The following is a 19277-nucleotide window of genomic DNA, read 5'->3' on the forward strand; positions in this document are numbered from 1 at the left end:
CTTATCTCACCGACCCCCTCCACCGCCATTCCCCCACCCACCGATTTCGCTCCACTGACTCCAACCTCCTGACCCCCATCACTAGAACCAAGCACTGAACCTTGGGGGACCGAGCCTTCGTGCCGCTGCCCCAACCCTCTGGAACTCCCTCCCACTCAACATCAGAAATGCAGACTCCCTACAGACTTTCAAAACACTGTTAAAAACCCATCTGTTCAAACTGGCTTTCCACCAGTCATTTTTCTTTTATTATCATTGACATTTTCAGCATTGTAAAGCATCTTTAAGTGTCCTGAAAAGCGCTATATAAATCTGATGCATTATCATTATCATTATTATTATTATTATTACTTAAAAATGAATGTAATTCTGGATTAATGATATAAAACATCTATAGAACATCATTATTCTACAATTTAGGGCTGATTTAATCATTTTTAACTGCGCTTACATAGAGAGGCCACCATGTGGAGATAGCTCCACACAGTTTCAAGTGTACAGAGTGTGGGAAAACAACAATAAATACCACAACTGAAATGAATCCATGGACCGCAGGAAGAGAAAGAATTGCATCAATAAGAGTACGAGGTGGTTTGTGGGAGAAGTTGGGTAAATTACAGTGAACAAAATCGTAAATAAGTGAGCTTGTGGAAGGGCAAATTTAGTTTGGAAGTTATCAAAGGAGATAAAAATGTCCTTATCAAAAAGTTGCTCAAAATTCACCAGCCCTTTCTCTTTCCACAGAGCGTAAGTTGAGTCAAGTGCGTGGGGTAGAAATAAATGGTTATCACAGATGGGCATTAGTTGGAGAAAGAGAAGTGATTTTGAAGTGCCATTTAAACCGTTTCAAGATTTTTATAGTAAACAGGACAATTGGGTTGGAGGTGACTTTAGTGGGATGTGCATCTACCTAAAAGCGACAATGGGGGGGCATTCCAGCGTAGTAGATCTGACTTAACCCTTTTAACCAGTTCCACAATGTTATGTTTATACAGTAAAGGGAGACTATTCACGATATTAATGCCTAAATATTGAAAACTAGAAGAGGCTAAGTGGAATGGTAGTGTTTGAGCCGGGATCTGTTTTGCTGCATTATTAAGAGGGAAGCACTCACTTTTGTTAATGTTCAATTTGTAACCAGAAAAGGAACCAAATGTGTGTAATATGTCCGGAATCTTGTCGGTGCAGACAGTGGGGTTTGAGACATAGAGTAAGAGGTCATCACCATAAAGTGATACTCTGTGCTCAGTCCCATTCCTATAGATACCGGTAAAAAGCGGTGAGCTCCTAAGGGCAATGGAAAGCAGTTCAATCGCAGTGGCGAACAGCAATGGTGATAGCAGACATCCTTGACGGCAGCCACATGTTAAAGGGAAGAAATTGGACTGTGTTGAGTTTTAACACTGATGAATCAATTGTCACAGACACAGACAGAAATACGTATTCCTTTCAAACACTGAGCATAGTGCTCCGCAGCACGGCTTACCCGGCGACCGAGAAGCCCGACTTCAGGTCCAAGAAGTCTTCGTTGGTGTCATGACTGCCCAGAAATACCAGCCGAGCTGGCAGCACACAGGTATGTGACGTGTCAGAGGAGAAACGAGCCGTTCATATTTCCACAAACCTCACTGCACTTTAGGGACTGTTCTTTACTTGTCAAGGGAGGAGGGTGGCTGGTTGATTTTTATTTTATTTATTTATTTTATTTTGATTCCCCCTATGTAAATCACTTATTGATGCTGTTTTTGAAGTATGAATAAGTCATTAATTAATTTATTCCATTGAAATATCATTGATGTATTATAGAAAAGTGATTTATCTTTTTATAAATGACAAACACAGAGTGTAGCAAACACAGAGAAATAGTCTGACATGCTGTCAGTGATAAGCTGCTAGTCATCACAGTCCATGATATCAACTAACAGGAAATGTCAGATTCTGCCCTTACATTGCATGTTATCATTTTATTCTGCTTTATGTTTATATTGTACAGCGTTATGATAAACTTTATTCCAGACTCAAGTCCATATAAGATACATACAAAAACACAGACAATACAATAAAAACAACACAACAAGTAGGTTTAAAACACTTAAATTTTACTTAAAGTTCACTTCACTTAAAGTTTAAAACTTCTTCTCATTTTAATATTGATCCCATCCAACAAAATGATTTTTATTCAGCAAGTCTTTTTTTTGGTCCTTGTCTAAAAATAAATACATTTGACATGTGATTTTGTTGTTGTATGTTGTTATATTTTATTTTTGCCAGTGCCATACAGCAACAATGCTTGGGGATGTGGTCTTTTACAAATTTGAAAATACTGTAAGAATGTCACTTCTATAGAATTGGCTTCTTTATTTTATAATGTATGGTTAATGTCTACATCAACAAATGTTAACCGTAGAGTTGAATCGTATCGAATCGTATCGCTCCTACACTGTATTGAATCATATCGAATCGTTCTGTATTAAAAATATATCGTTTTTGAATCGTATCGTAACCCGTCAATCAATCAATCAATTTTATTTATAAAGCCCAATATCACAAATCACAATTTGCCTCACAGGGCTTTACAACATACGACATCCCTCTGTCCTTATGGCCCTCGCAGCAGATAAGGAAAAACTCCCCCAAAAAACCCCTTTAACGGGGAGAAGGAAAAAAAACGGTAGAAACCTCAGGAAGAGCAACTGAGGAGGGATCCCTCTTCCAGGACGGACAGACGTGCAATAGATGTCGTACAGAACAGATCAGCATAACAAATTAACAGTAATCCACATGACACAATGAGACAGAGAGAGAGAGAGAGAGATGCAGGTAATGACAGTAGCTTACAACAACATTACTGTGGTACTTATAACTGTGGTACAATATGTTGAAAGTATGTATTAATATCTGGCAGTATACATGTGTGACAATAGTCATATGTGTATAATAACAGTGAAAGTATGACTAATGACTAATGATGGCAGCAGCAGCAGGAGGCATCTGGCAGGACCACGGCAGCAGCACAACCACACACGTCACGCTGTCCAGGCACCGCTGCGATATGAGTTAATCTGAGAGACAGTAAAGCACAAAGGCTCCGGAGAAGAAGCCGAGTTAGTGACATCCAGAATGGCCGAGTTAGCAAGATGCAGTAATAGAATACGAGAGAGAGAGAGAGAGAGAGAGAGAGAGAGAGAGGATTCCATGAGCATGAAGATGAGCATGAACATGAGCTCCTGAATATTTTTACTTTTTTGGATGTTTTAAAGTGAGATAAACTACTATTCTTCTAAGAGCTGGAAGAAAACAGAAGAGAAAACCGTTGTTTTTAAAAAAAAAATCTACCAAGAAGGAAAAAAAAACAGCAAAAACCTCAGAAAACAGTGATAGACTGGAAAACAACGGAACCAACTGCCAAACTGACAGTTAGCCTAACTGTCCAACCAGCAACAAAAAAAAGGTCAAGCAAAGAGGAGGAAAACAGCTGAAGACGCAAGTGAGTGAAACCATCAGAAAGAAAATATAACATTTAAAAAGAGGAAACAAAAAATTGCTGAACACTAAATAAACTTAAGCTAGCATAACACAGCTAGCTGTAAACAAGACCCTTAGCAACTGTTGCCAAGGAATTTAAATAGCAGCAGTTCAACAGCAGCAGAGCCTGATGGAGTCCACCAAAGGCTGTACAGAGGCTGTTCCTCTCCTCTATCCTCCTGATGTAACCAATGAGACTGCCAGGAAGGCATTTAAACAAAACTGCTAAAAGAAAGACCAGAAACCCTGTTTTCTGATCTTTACAAGACCGGGGAGGTCAGCAACCTGATCCTCTTCACAGACCAGCCGCTAGCATGGCACTCTGCCATCAGTGCCCACTACCCCTCTGTCAAAAAAGAGGGGATCTGTAACGGCTGGAAAATAAAAATAAAAAGAAGCAGAGGATTCAGATACTTTCATGATGACAGTAAACTTATACAAGAATGGGACTATCATAGTGCAGGGGAACCTCAAACTGTTTGAGATGGACTTCCTCCTTATAAAGGAAAGAGCCCAGCAGGAGAGATCTAGCTCCACTCACAGTTCCCAGGTCCCAGCTCCCAGCTGCCTAACTACTGAGCAGCCCCCTGAAGAGAAGGAGCCCACCAGCCCAGAGCAGTCCCAGGACCCCCAGCTGAACCGCACCATCACCGAACTGAAGGTGAAATTCACAGAGCTGGAGAGAGAACTTGTACAACTGAGAGAGCTGATCAGCCAACAGCCATGCCAGCCCACCATAGCTCAGCCTGATCCCTGTACCATCAGCACAGAGCTGGGCATGCTGAGGCAGGACAGGGACAGCTGCAGGAGAGAGCTGAGCCTGCTCAGGACTGAGATCAGAGAGCTGCATCAGGACAGAGAGCAGCATCTAGCAGCACTGACAGCTCTGACAGAGGAGGCGAAGGAGCTCAGAGGAGAGAGAGAGGAGCACAGGAGAGAACTTACCTCTCTCTCAAAGGAGGTGGAGGAGCTCAGAGGAGAGAGAGAGGAGCACAGCAGAGCACTCACCACTCTGTCAGAACAGCCTCAGGAGAGAGGTGGAGCTACACAGGACCTGGATGAAAAACTAGACCACAACCAGGACCCTGTGAGCAGCCAGGACCCACCAATCCAAGAACCTACCTCCACCCCCAGCTCCACATCCAGCCCACAGACCAGCACCTCCCCTCATTCCACCAGACCAGCACAACAGAGAGAGAGAAGACAGACATTGTCCTCCTCATCGACTCCAATGGAAAATTCCTTAATGAAAAGGAACTTTTCCCCACCCACAAAGTGGCTAAAATCTGGTGTCCAAACACCCACCAAGCCATAGACCTGCTGTCAGAGGAGCGGCTTGGATCTCCGAGTCACATCATCATCCACACTGGCACCAATGATCTGGAGCCAGCAGGAGAGGGTGTCAGAGTCACTCAAGAGAGTGACAGAGAAAGCCTCCACCACCTTCCCCAACAGCAGAGTGGTCATATCCACGCTGCTCCCAAGGAAAGACTTCCACCCTGACACCATCCACAGGATCAACAGCAGCCTGTCCAGAGACTGTGCACAGAGACCCAATGTCCACCTAGCCCACCACCCCACCCTGGACATCAGCTGTTTCTACGACCACGTCCATCTGTTTAAAAGCACAGTCCCCATCTTCGCCCAAACACTGAAAAGCGTCGCTCTCAACAGAGACCAATCCACGGCCCGCAGAAGGAGCACATCAGCCCACAACTCCCACAGAACACCAAGACATCCTCAACCAACATCCAGACCAACACAATGGAGACAAGACCACCCTCTGCCCCACCCACATCATGTCCAAATCAGACCCCACAAAGGCAACCATGATCCCCCTCAAGCCAGACCACAGTCACTCCTGTCCCTAGGGGCCCCACCCCAACCACAGCGACAAGAGCCACACCCTGGCCCACTGAGTTATGCCCAGGTGGTGCGGAGAGCAGCAGAACCAACCTTAACCACCCCCCCACACAATGAACTGAGGGACATTCAGCAGATGCTCAGCCTGCTTTGCTCTCATCTGATTGGACAGGTACCACAATAGACACTGTTTGAATTATTATTAGAGTATTTCTTGTGCTCATACAGTTTAAAAAAAAAAAAAAAAAGGACATTTACACTGTACATAAGTATTGATTATTTAATATACCAGTTATTGATTTGTTACCTTTTATAATATGTCATGTAGATACTCTTAAATTATTTTCTTTGACTTAGTAGTTTATCTCATTTTGATCACCAAATGCAGCCTTTTGAGTTTTAAATGAAATCTAAATCTTTTGTCATCTCTTGTTTGAATGTTCAGAGTCTGAGATCTTCTGCTCTTGGCCTTAAGAGCAGGACCTCAGACTTTATTAGAGAGTTAGAAAATGCAGATGTGTTTATATTGCAAGAGACTTGGTGTAGAGGAGATGTCTCCACTGGTTGTCCCTCAGGCTACATAGAGATAATGTCCCTGTCCACCAAGCTAAAGGGAGTAACACAAGGAAGGGATTCAGGGGGAATGCTGATCTGGTACAAGGCAAACCTTGTACAATACATTGAATTAATCAAAAAAGGAGAATTTTCAATTTGGCTCAAAATCAAAAAAGACCTTATCACCACAGATAAAGATGTATTCCTGTGTGCAGCATATATCCCCCCATCACAGTCCCCTTATTTTAATGAAGACAGTTTCTCCATTCTCGAAGATGAGATTAGTTACTTCCAGGCCCAGGGAAGTGTACTGATCTGTGGAGACCTGAATGCCAGGACTGGTACAGAACCAGACTTTATCAGCACACAGGGAGACAAACATATACCTGGTCAAGTCAGCATCCCCCTCCCTTCACAACCCCGCAGAAACAACTTTGACAAAACTGTCAATAAAAGTGGGCAGCAACTGTTACAGCTCTGCCGAACATTGGGTCTGTACATGGTTAACGGTCGGCTTCGAGGGGACTCATCTCGGTCTTTACACTCATAGCTCTCCTCTTGGCAACAGAACAGTAGACTATGGCATCACCGACCTAGACCCATTCTACCTGAGAGCATTTACAGTCAGCCCCTTAACCCCCTTATCAGACCATAGTAAAATCACACTCTACATTAAAACGACAGCAAACGACCCTCACACAGTAGAACCCTGCAATCTGACCTACAGAAAACAACCTTATAAATGGACAAACAAAAGCAAAGACGAATACCAGACAGCAATCAAAAATCCAATCTTTCAATCCCATTTAGACTGTTTTCTTTCCACCTCGTATCCCCTCAATCAGGACAGCCTCAGACAGGCTGTACAGGACATCTACAACATATTTGACCATGTGGCAGACTTATCCAGTCTGAAAAAGCGCCAGCACCACAGACCAAAAGACCCGACCAATGACGAGTGGTTTGACACAGAATGCAGACAACTGAGAAAAACTCTCAGGAATGTGTCAAATCAAAAACACAGACAACCTGACAACCCTGAGCTCTGCCTCCAGTACTGGGAAACACTGAGAGTATACAGAAAAACACTCAGAACTAAAAAAGAACAGCATGTGAGGCATCAGTTACAAATAATTGAAGAGTCCATTGACTCCAATGACTTCTGGAAGAAATGGCACTCTTTCAGCAAACCAGAAAAAGAAGAATTGGCTATTCAAAATGGTGACATCTGGAAAAATCACTTTGAAAGTCTGTATACTGCTGTTCCTGAATTCGCCCAAAACAATCTCCTCAACAAATTACAAATTTTAGAATCAGTCATTAAAGACAACCAGAACCCCCTAGACTACCAAATTACTGAAGCAGAGCTGCTGGCTAAAATCCAGGCACTGCAGCCAAAGAAAGCCAGCGGTCCTGATGGCATTTTAAATGAAATGCTAAAATTTGATGACCATAAATTTAACATTGCCATATTAAAATTATTTAACCTTATTCTGGGTGTCGGACATTTCCTGACCTCTGGAGTGAAGGAATCATCACACCAATCTTTAAAAGTGGAAACAAATTCGACCCAAACAATTACCGAGGCATCTGTGTCAGCAGCAACCTGGGGAAGTTGTTCTGCAGCATCCTAAACAGCCGACTGCAAGACTTCCTCAGAGAACATGATGTCCTGAGCAAGAGCCAGATAGGATTCACACCCAAACATAGAACAACAGACCATATCTACACCCTTCACACCCTCATTAATAAAGACGGCCAGCAAAACAAGAGGAAAATCTTCTCTTGTTTTGTAGACTTCAAAAAAGCATTCGACTCAATTTGGCATGATGGACTGTTCTTAAAATTAATTGAGAAGGGTGTAGGGGGGAAGGTCTATGACATCATCAAAACCATGTACAGTCATATGAAATGTGCTGTTAAAATTAACAACATGGAAACAGATTTCTTCCCCCAGAGTAGAGGAGTAAAACAGGGCTGCAGTCTCAGTCCCACCCTCTTCAACATCTATATCGATGAATTGGCCAAATCACTAGAACTATCTGACATCCCTGGTCTCACTCTGTCTGACACACAGGTTAAATGCCTACTGTTTGCAGATGATCTCATATTGCTGGCTCCATCACATGAAGCACTACAACAGCAACTGGATCATCTGCAAACCTTCTGTCAGACCTGGGCCCTGACAGTTAATCTGGACAAAACCAAAATTATGATATTCCAGAAACGACCCAGGGTCAGGAGACCAAACCAGGTTTTTCCTGGGCTCTCATGAGGTGGAGCACACACACGACTACACATACTTAGGACTACACATCACGCCCACGGAAACTTTAACCTGGCTGTTGATGATCTCAGAGAGAAGGGAAGAAGGGCTTTCTATGCTATAAAGAAATCTTCAAACATTAATATGCCCATTAGAATCTGGCTCAAAATATTCAAATCTATAATTGAACCAATTATTCTGTATGGTAGTGAGGTGTGGGGTCCTCTTGCAAATCAAGATTTTGAAAAATGGGACAAACACCCCATCGAAATCCTGCATACAGAGATTTGCAAGAGCATCCTCAGAGTGCACAGGAACACCCCCAACAACGGGTGCCGAGCTGAGCTAGGCCAATTCCCCCTTTTAATTAGAATTCAAAAAGAGCCATCAAATTTTATAAACACCTTAAAACAAGTGACCCCAACTCCTACCACTACAAAGCTCTGCAATGCCAAGAGGAGAACATGGAGAAGAGCTACCTCAGCCAGCTAGTCCTGAGGCTCAGCTCCTCTAACAACACAAGACCTCAGCACAGCCCTCACACAATCTGGACCCACCAAATTATAGAGAAACAAAAGAACATTACATTAACTATTGGACATCGACCACAAAACGCAAAGCAAACTTCAGTGTTATTTGGCTCTAAATAGACAGTACACGGTGGCAGAATATCTGAGCACCGTGACTGATGAGAAACTGAGGAAGACTTTGACCATGTACAGACTCAGTGACCACAGCTTGGCCATAGAGACGGGCAGACACAGGCAGACCTGGCTGCCCAGAGAGGACAGGTTGTGTGAGCTCTATCCACACAGACAAGTGGAGACAGAGACACACTTCCTGTTGCACTGCAGCAAGTATGAACACATCAGAACCGACTTCCTCTCAAAAATAAAACATAAAGTCACTGACTTTGATTCTCTGCCTGATCAAACTAAAATGCAACACATCCTTGGAGAGAACAGAGTCAGCAGCTTAGCAGCAGCAACATATGTCAGGTTATGCCACAGCCTGAGGGACAACCATCACAACACCTGACACACCTGTCTATATTTACAGTCCTTGTAACTCACAATCTACATTTTTCTTTATTCATTTTTTTTTCTATATTATATATTGGTGTATTGTATTGTAGATTGGTGTATTTTGTATTATATATCATATATTTAATCTTTTTTTTATAGTTTTCTGACTTACTTTTATTATTGTACTTGTACTTTGTAAATTTTAATGTCTTTGGCAATATTGTTAATCTACAGTCATGCCAATAAAGCTTATTGAATTGAGAGAAGGAGAGAAGGAGAGAAGGTGCCCAGTGTATTATAGGGGGGTCCTCCAGCAGACTAGGCCTAAGTTAGCCTAACTAGGGGCTGGTACAGGGCAAGCCTGAGCCAGCCCTAACTATAAGCTTTATCAAAGAGGAAAGTCTAAAGTTTAGTCTTAAATGTGGTGTCTGCCTCCCGGACCGTAACAGGAAGATGATTCCACAGGAGAGGAGCCTGATAGCTGAAGGCTCTGGCTCCTGATCTACTTTTGGAGACTTTAGGGACCACGAGGTGGGATAATAAGGCACTATGAGCTCTCTAAGATATGATGGAGCTTGACCATTTAGAGCTTTATAAGTTAACAGGATTTTAAATTCAATTCTGGATTTTACAGGGAGCCAGTGCAGAGAAGTTAAAACAGGAGAAATATGATCACGTTTCTTAGTTCCTGTTAGTACACGTGCTGCTGCATTCTGAATTAGCTGGAGAGTTTTTAAGGACTTACTAGAGCTACCTGATAATAGAGAGTTACAGTAATCCAGCCTAGAGGGAACAAAAGCGTGGACCAATTTTTCTGCATCTTTTTGGGTCAGGATGGGCCTAATTTTCGCAATATTACGCAGATGAAAAAATGCAGTTCGTGAGCTTTGTTTTAAATGAGAATTAAAAGACAAATCTTGATCAAATATTATTCCTAGGTTTCTTACGGTAGTGCTAGAGGCCAGAGCAATGCCATCTAGAGAAACTATGTCATCAGATAAAGAGTCTCTGAGTTGTTTGGGGCCAAGAACAATAACTTCAGTTTTGTCTGAATTTAACATCAGGAAATTGGTGCTCATCCAAGTTTTTATGTCTTTAAGGCAGTTATGGAGTTTAGTTAATTGATTACTTTCTTCTGGCTTCATCGATAAATACAACTGAGTATCATCCGCATAACAATGGAAATTTATAGAGTGATTTCTAATGATGTTACCTAAAGGAAGCATATATAGAGTAAATAGGATTGGTCCGAGCACAGAACCTTGCAGAACTCCAAAACAAACTTTGGTACATAAGGATGATTCATTATGAACGTCAACAAACTGAAAACGATCAGATAAATAAGATTTAAACCAGCTCAGTGCAGAAACTTTTAGGCCAATTAAGTGATCCAGTCTCTGCAGTAGAATTTGATGGTCAATTGTGTCAAACGCCGCACTAAGATCTAATAAAACAAGTACAGAGACAAGTCCTTTGTCTGAAGCAATCAGAAGGTCATTTGTAATTTTAACTAGTGCTGTCTCAGTGCTATGATGCACTCTAAATCCTGACTGAAATTCCTCAAATAAATTATTATCATGGAGAAAATCACACAGCTGGTCTGCGACTACTTTCTCAAGGATCTTTGACATGAAGGGAAGATTAGATATTGATCTATAGTTGGCTAACACCTCTGGATCCAGGGTGGGCTTTTTTAGTAGAGGTTTAATTACAGCTACCTTAAAAGACTGTGGTACATAGCCTGTTAATAAGGATATATTGATCATATCTAATATATGAGTGTTAACTAAAGGAAAGACCTCCTTAAGTAGCCTAGTTGGGATGGGGTCTAAGAGACACGTTGCTGTGTTTGAGGTTAGATAGGTACTATCTGAGGACAGGAGGTCATGAATTTTGCCTCTAATAGTTAGAATTTTGTCATTAAAAAAGCTCATAAAATCATTACTGCTAAGAGCTAATGGAATACAAGGCTCAATAGAGCTTTGACTCTCAGTCAGCCTGGCTACAGTGCTGAAAAGAAACCTGGGGTTGTTCTTATTATCTTCTATTAATGCTGAGTAATAGTTTGCTCTGGCATTGCGGAGGCCCCTCTTATAAGTTTTGAGACTGTCTGTCCAGATTAAACGAGATTCTTCCAGTTTGGTTAATCACCAGTTCCTTTCAAATTTTCGCAATATTTGTTTTAACTTACGGGTTTGAGAGTTATACCAAGGAGCGAACTTTCTTTGCTTTTTTAACTTCTTTTTAAGAGGAGCTACAGAGTCAAGTGTTGTTCGCAGCGAGCCTACGGCGCTATCGACAAAATGATCAAAGTCGGTACAGGAAACCTCTGTTACTGAGGGACTTGGTATTGAATTTAACGACGGAGTAATCTTTTCCTTAAATTTTGCGACAGCACTATCTGATAAACATCTAGTATAGTAACTGTTGCTGAGTGGCATGTAATCGAGTAAAAAGAAATCAAAAGTAATCAGATAATGATCCGATAGCGAGGGATTCTGTGGAAAGACTTTTAGGTTATCAATTTCAATTCCATACGTGAGAACTAGATCGAGGGTATAGTTAAAACAATGAGTGGGTTCATGTACACCCTGACTGAAGCCAATGGAGTCTAATAATGAGATAAACGCAGTAGCCAGGGAGTCATTATCAACGTCGACATGAATGTTAAAATCGCCTACAATAATAACTTTATCTGATTTAAGAACTAAACTGGATAAAAACTCTGAGAATTCAGATACAAATTCAGAATACGGGCCAGGAGCACGGTACACTATAACAAATAAAAGTGGCTGCGAGGTTTTCCAGGTCGGATGTAAAAGACTAAGAACGAGGCTTTCAAATGAATTATAATCTAGTTTAGGTTTAGGGCTGATTAACAGACTAGAGTTAAAAATGGCTGCAACTCCCCCTCCTCGGCCGCTGCCTCGAGGAATGTGGGTATTATTATGACTGGGAGGAGTGGATTCATTAAGACTAACATATTCACCTGGACACAGCCAGGTTTCAGTGAGACTGAGTAAATCAATATGATTATCTTAGCCTGGTTCCAGACCATAGACCCCGCCCACTCAACTGAGTAGGCTTGCATCTCTGGTCTGGCATACTTCAATGAATTTGCGATTTATCTTGTCCAAACGCTGGACGGACCAATGAACGCCGGGGGTCTAGCGATTAGCCAATCAGCGCCACGCTGATGTCAAGCTGTACGCCGGTGGGTAACTGGTGAGGATAGCAACAATGGCGACCGCTACAGATCCTACAGACCACATTGACGATGCTATCGAGGTATTTCGCCACTACTCGGGTTAATGGAGGACCAAATTAAGGAACCTGCTAAACTGGATTTAACAGCGATGCAGCTGGGCGTGCACGACGACGGAGACATTTTAAACGGGCAATGCTCGCTTGTTTTCGGCACCCCCGAGGCATGGATACTAATGACATCAGATTCTGGGTGAGTCGTTGATCTCTACTGATTGGTTAGGGAAAAAATCAAGTTCCCTCCCCCTTGTAAATCGCCTTCAATGGAAGCCATGTCAGACTGAAGGTTCTGGGAGCTTCAGTCTGACACTCAGGCTATGATTATCTGATATTAATTCGTTTACTAACACTGCTTTAGACGATAGAGACCTGATATTTAACAGTCTGCGTTTAATTCTCCTGTTTTGTCTTTCTGCCACAGAAGAGGTTTTAATTTTTATGAGGTTGTTATGCACAACTCCTCTTTGTTTAATTTTAGATTTAAATAATTTAGGTGGTCGGGGGACAGACACCGTTTGTATAAAACTATGAAAACTATGGCTGGGTAACTGAACTAGAAGCTCAGAGAGGCGTATAGGACTGCGTCTCCGAGTCCTGGTCTCAACTCTGGGTTGTCAGGGATTTAAATTACTAATAAAGTTTGCCAGGTTCCTAGAAATGAGAGCAGCTCCATCCAAAGTGGGATGAATGCCGTCTCTCCTAATAAGACCAGGTTTTCCCCAGAAAGTTTGCCAATTAATAACGAAACTCACATCGTTTGCTGGACACCACCTGGACAGCCAGCGATTAAATGATGACATGCGGCTAAACATGTCATCACTGGTCAGATTTGGGAGGGGTCCAGAGAAAACTACGGAGTCCGACATCGTTTTGGCATATTCACACTGAGGCAATATTAATTTTAGTGACCTCCGATTGGCGTAACCGGGTGTCATTGCCGCCGACATGAATAACAATCTTACTGAATCTACGTTTAGCTTTAGCCAGCAGTTTTAAATTTGATTCAATGTCGCCCGCTCTGCCCCCCCGGGATACATTTGACTATGGCCGCTGGTGATGCTAACTTCACGTTCCTCAGAATAGAGCTGCCAATAACCAGAGTTTTATCCTCAGCGGGTGTGTCGCTGAGTGGGGAAAAGCGGTTGGAAACGTGTATCTAGATACGTATCGAATCGTCTATCACAGAGAGATTCCCAACCCAGTGGAGCATCTAGAATATTTTTATAATCAACTGAAGAAAAAACTAAGTTATCTAAGAATTTGTTTATTGAAGTGGTATCTGATGAGACTTCTGATTTATATAAATTGAAATACTATGAAGCAAAAATATTATTTATCTCAGTTGGGTCTGTAACTAAAGTTTGTGGGGTTTTTTTTACAATAACAACAATAACAATAACGTTTATGTATTTACGTTACGAATTTGTGCGATGAATTGGGAAGAAAATTGACGTTTTAGTTGCATTGCTAGCAGCCGGCTGGCCTTGTTTTCATATTCATAATACAGTAAGCGCCCTTTGTATGCCTTAAAAGAAACTCTGCTTTGTTTGTGGAAATGAGGTCAAATTCAGTCTGTAATTTAAGTCTCTCCATCTGGAGTGTGGGATTGGCTGAAGTGGAGTGTTGTCTGTCAATTTGAAGAATTGCTTCCATCAGTTCGAGTTGTCTTTGTTGTCTTTGTTTTTCACCCTTTCGTATCGTGGCGTATTACTGCTTTGAGTGTTTCCCACACGAGAGAAGAAGATGTAGAGTCAGATTTGTTATTGTCAATAAAGTGTGAAATCTTTTCAGAGATAAATTCACAAAATTTGTCGGATGATAATAGTCCAGTGTTTAATCTCCAGTTTGAGTGGCTTTTGGTTTTAGGGACTAGTTCTAAGTCTAATAAGAGGGGGGCATGGTCTGAAATGACCATCGATGAGTATTCACATTGTTTCACTGAGGACAATAAAATTTTATCAAGAAAAAGTAGTCAATTCAAGAGTATGTTTGATGAACCTGGGAATAAAATGAAAACTCTTTTGTTGTTGGGTGGTAAAAACGCCACACATCCACACTGCCAATTTGATCTGTGAATACAGACAAACATTTAGTTGCTTTGTATTGAGTTCATTTTCTTGAACACGATCTGTCGAGTGTGGGATTGACAGATAGGTTAAGATCCCCTCCAAATGGGGCGTCAGTGGCGTAGTGGATGGTGCTGGTGCCCCATGTACAGAGGCATTGCCTCGCTGCAGCGGCCGTGCGTTTGAATCCGGCTCGTGGCCCTTTGCTGCATGTCAGTCCCCACTCTCTCTCTGTCTCCCCGTTTCACCTTCTGTCCTGTCAATAAAAGCAAAAAGCCCAAAAAAATAATCTTTAAGAAAAAAAAAAAAAAAAAAAAAAAAGATCCCCTCCAAAGATAAGGTGATGTTAGGCACGGAATGGATGAGAATAGGGAAGTCATAAAATTAGGGCAGTCCCAGTTGGGGGCATAAATACAAACCATAGTAACAGGAGTTTGGAACAGCACACCAACAACAATAATATAACAGCCATTGGGATCAGATATGACCTGTTCTGATGAGAACTGTACTCACTTGTGCAGTAATATAGCTGTACCTCTTGAACAACTATTGAAGTTGGAGTGGAAAACCTGTCCAACCCAGGGTTTTCGCAGTGTGGTGTGGTCGCATAAACGAAGGTGGGTTTCTAGGAGCAATCTTAAGATGTGAAAGTACTTTTGTTCTTTTAATAGGTCCACCAAGTCCCCTGACATTTCAGCTTGTGAACCTGATGGGTCGTAGCATGTCTCGCTGGCTTATGTCAGCCATAGAATCAGTGCCAAAATATCAGTCTTCTAAGTGCTCTGGTGAGATGGTGCCTTAGCCAAGTCAACTTATTAACAAGGTAGCAACAACACATACAATGCCATCATGAGAGTGTAAGGAAAAAAAAACACTCCTCTAACAAAGATAGACAAAAGAAAAGAAAAAGTCCCAAACACAACAAAAGCAGATGTCCTAGATGACACCTTCAGGTTCAAAAGATACTTACATATTTGTCCTAACCTCATCTTTAACACTGATGAGCATGCAGGTATGGGGTGCTGTTTGTAAAGTGTCTCACGCTGAAAATAACATCAACATTTTGCCACATTTAGCTTCAAACAATGTTTAAAAAAGTGTTGTGAATTTTTTAACGTCACCTTTTACCACATTTACAGCAATATTTGTTAACTTAGAAATATATTAAATAGTTAAATCTAAATATTAAATGTGGCACCTAAATGTTAAATGTTAAATCTAAAAATCTAAATCTAAATGTTAAATCTAAATGCTAAATATAAATATAAATGCTAAATCTAAATCTAAATCTAAATGTTAAATGTTAAATCTAAATGTTCTGGGTGAAACTAAATATTTAGCTAATATGCAAATTCACACTGCCAGTTACTGGAAGTACCAAAATAAAAGCTCGAGATGGTCAGACTGTGTTTATAGAATCAAATAGCGAATTAAAACCAACTTATTGGGGGAAATGGACACTTGAACATACATTAGCGTGATAATAACTACCTAAAATAACAAGAAACATGTTTGGAGAAATTTTATTTGACGTGTACTTTGAGTTGTTAGTGTCCCTTCGGAGGGACTAACAACCTAAGCTAAGCTAACAACCGTTAGCTCTTAGCCCCGTTAGCAGTGTCTGTAATGACTCATTAACTCTTAATGTCCGTGAAAAAAATATTTTTTTCCAGCGGATGTCTTAGTTACAACATGATTGAGCTAGCAAAGCAGTTTTGTGTTGTGATGTGTGGTATTTATTCAGTTTTGGGAAATCACGATGTCTAGAAAGCATCAGTGGCTGCCAAGCCTCCCATTGTTGGATATGACATGAAACTACTCCAGTTAGCTCAATCATGTTGTAACTAAGACATCCACTGGAAAAAAACTATTTTTTTTTTTTATGGACCGTTTAGAGTTAATGAATGACACCGCTAACGGGGCTAACAGCTAACGGTTAGCCCCGCTAATCTACGATAACCATGTTATTAATTTCAGAATGTGATAGTAATGTTTGTTCAGTCATTGTGTTTATAGACTTTACAAACACCAGATTAGTCTAAACGGAGATATAGTGACATGAAAAATGTGAGATATATCTGTAGCTAAACTCCGCTGGTTTTCTACCCAGAAGTATTTGTAAACAACAAGGTGATTCCCTCCGGAGGGACACCAACAACTCAAAGTACACATCAAATAAAATTTCTCCAAACACGTTTCTTGTTATTTTAGGTAGTTATTATCACGTTAATGTATGTTCAAGTGTCCATATCCCCCGATAAGTTGGTTTTAATTCGCTATTTGATTCTATAAACACAGTCTGACCATCATAAACATTAAAAAAATTCACAACACTTTTTTAAACATTGTTTGAAGCTAAATGCGGCAAAATGTTGATGTTATTTTCAGCTTGAGCCACTTTACAAACGGCACCCCATATGCAGGAACTACTACTTTGCACAACCGATTGACTAATAGGAATTTGCTTCCTTTTCAAATGTAAAAATGTGTACACCTCTGATGTTTACCATTTGACTGCGTAGAAACCTTAGAAACCCCAGTTTTCCATACTTAACAAAAAAACAATTGTGCTCTTAATAGAGGAAACTTTTGGTCAAATGTTTGACAGCACAATCAAATCTGTCCATCACAAATTAGAGAGAAAAGAAAGAAAAAGAAAAAAAAGAAAAAAAAAATCAGATATTTTCTCTGTTCCAAAACTATTCTAATTTTTCACATTTTAAACCAATAAGTACAGACCAATGCTGATTCATAAAAAAATATTAAGTCTAATGTATAGCTTAGTTGTAAGTTTTGTAGGTAATCTTAGCAGGAAAAGAGGGGTACAATGCCTGTGTACCTTTAATATCAGCAAGCTGTATGAATTTCACACAGACATCTCTTTAACAAAAATCAGCTGCGTTCTCAACAAGGATGAATTACAGTGAAACGCCGTACAGGGCGTTCCGGTCTGCATATGACTTCAGTCCAGTTTTCAGAGAACACGATAAAAATTAGAAGAGATGTGCAAACAGAAATCGTACTTTTCACTTACTGCTGAGATCACGGTAGAAACACTCCGCGGAGTCAAATATGTGAGTCTGTCCGTGACCCGCAGCCGTGCAGGGTAGATCAGACCGAAGCATATCCCATCCTTGTAGAGGAGAGACTTCACTTTATTGAATGATGCCCGTTTCTTGGCGAGTGAGGCGCTAAAATCCTCAAAGATCCTTATGGGATGACCCTGGTATGAGATGCTCCGTGTTTTCTTCGCCCATAGCAGCACTTGCTCCCTCTGGGTGTACCTGTGAAAGCGAACAAGAAAGGGACGGGATCCCTGTGCCAGTTTCGGCCCCAGATTGCAGTGAGCTCGGTCCAGTTCAAAGCTAGTATCCAGTAAAGCATCTCCGGGCACCTCCTTAAACAGTGTAGTCATGAAGAGTCGGACATCGTTCCCCTCCATTCCCTTTGGGATGCCAATCACGCGGAGATTCTGCTGTTTGGATCGTGAAACCAAGTCCTCGACTGCAGTTTTTCGTTCATCTGGGTGGTGGTCTCCACCTTGGACATAAATGTGCTCACTTTGCCCTCCAGAGTTGCAAGGTCATCTGAGTGGGAAGTGAGGGCCGCTTCAATTGCGGAGATGCTAGCAGTGTGTGAGGCTACGGTATCAGTGATTTTTTGGAGAGATGGTGAGTTCACCTGTTACATCTTTGCGGAGTTTCTCGAGTTCACCAATGAGCATGTCCAGCGTTAGCGGTTGGGCTCCACCTGTTGCTGCACTGCTGGGGTCCGCCTTACTAGTATCTGCCTTGCTAGCATCTTTATCGTGCGGGCTGAAGTGTTGAGTCAGCTGAGGCTGCTTTTTGCTGCGGTTTCCGTGGGCTTTACTCATTTCAGCTCCAAAAATGTTACGCTGAGAAAAATAATTCCAAAAATCTGGGTGTAGATGCTTTAAAGTTACAAATGGTCAGGGAGCAAACGCCACGTGTGTGATCACTCTGTCGGCATTACCAGAAGTCATCGGTGCTCTGGAATATGTTTTTTACAGAGACCAGTTATTTTCACATTGTCATTAATATATTAAAACACGAATCACGTTTTAAGTGATATTGATTTTGAAGGATTCAACAGTATTTCATTTAAAGGGCCAGTGTGTAAAATGGGTTGAAAACAGTGACATCAGTGGTCAAATTCTAGATTGCAGGGCTCTATCGCTCACCCCTCCCGTCGGGTAAATGACGGCGGCCTCATAGGGACAAAAAGCCTTGCGCACAAGTTTTTCAGGAGTAGGTCTATCTAGCGACGAGGTGAATATTTATTTAGAAATCTAAACCATGTTACGATATTGTAATGAATCCCTCACGCGCAGGAGACCAGAGAAGCTTTCGGGAAAAAGGCCAGTTTATTTGAGCGCTCCAAAAACTCTGGTAACACTCCAGGGGGTAAAAGACTCTGTCCCAAACGCTGACTCTTGTAGCGTAACAGACACACTTCATACACACATACTCGTTTACCATGCCGAGTGGGGACCCCCTCCCCTCTCTGCTCCACCAATCTCCAGCCTGCACACTGACTGACAGCCTAGCTGGTAAACAGAGCTCAGCTGTTTATTTAGCCTAGCAATATCTCCGGGCTATAGTAGCTGCAATGGGCAACTTTGAACGTGATTTGGAAGAGTTTCTTGTAGCAGACACAGACCCAGAGCCATACCTGTTTGAGCCGGAGCATACA

General features: G+C 41.6%; 1 protein-coding gene across 2 annotated transcripts in view; it reads left to right on the top strand.

Moving 5' to 3' along the window:
• Positions 1–19277, top strand: part of pde9aa (phosphodiesterase 9aa) — a 101604-nt gene that overhangs the window by 64394 nt on the left and 17933 nt on the right. The gene's annotated exons all lie outside the window — the stretch shown is intronic.

The sequence above is a fragment of the Epinephelus fuscoguttatus genome, linkage group LG13 (genome assembly GCF_011397635.1).
Source record: "Epinephelus fuscoguttatus linkage group LG13, E.fuscoguttatus.final_Chr_v1".
Lineage (NCBI taxonomy): Eukaryota > Metazoa > Chordata > Actinopteri > Perciformes > Serranidae > Epinephelus > Epinephelus fuscoguttatus.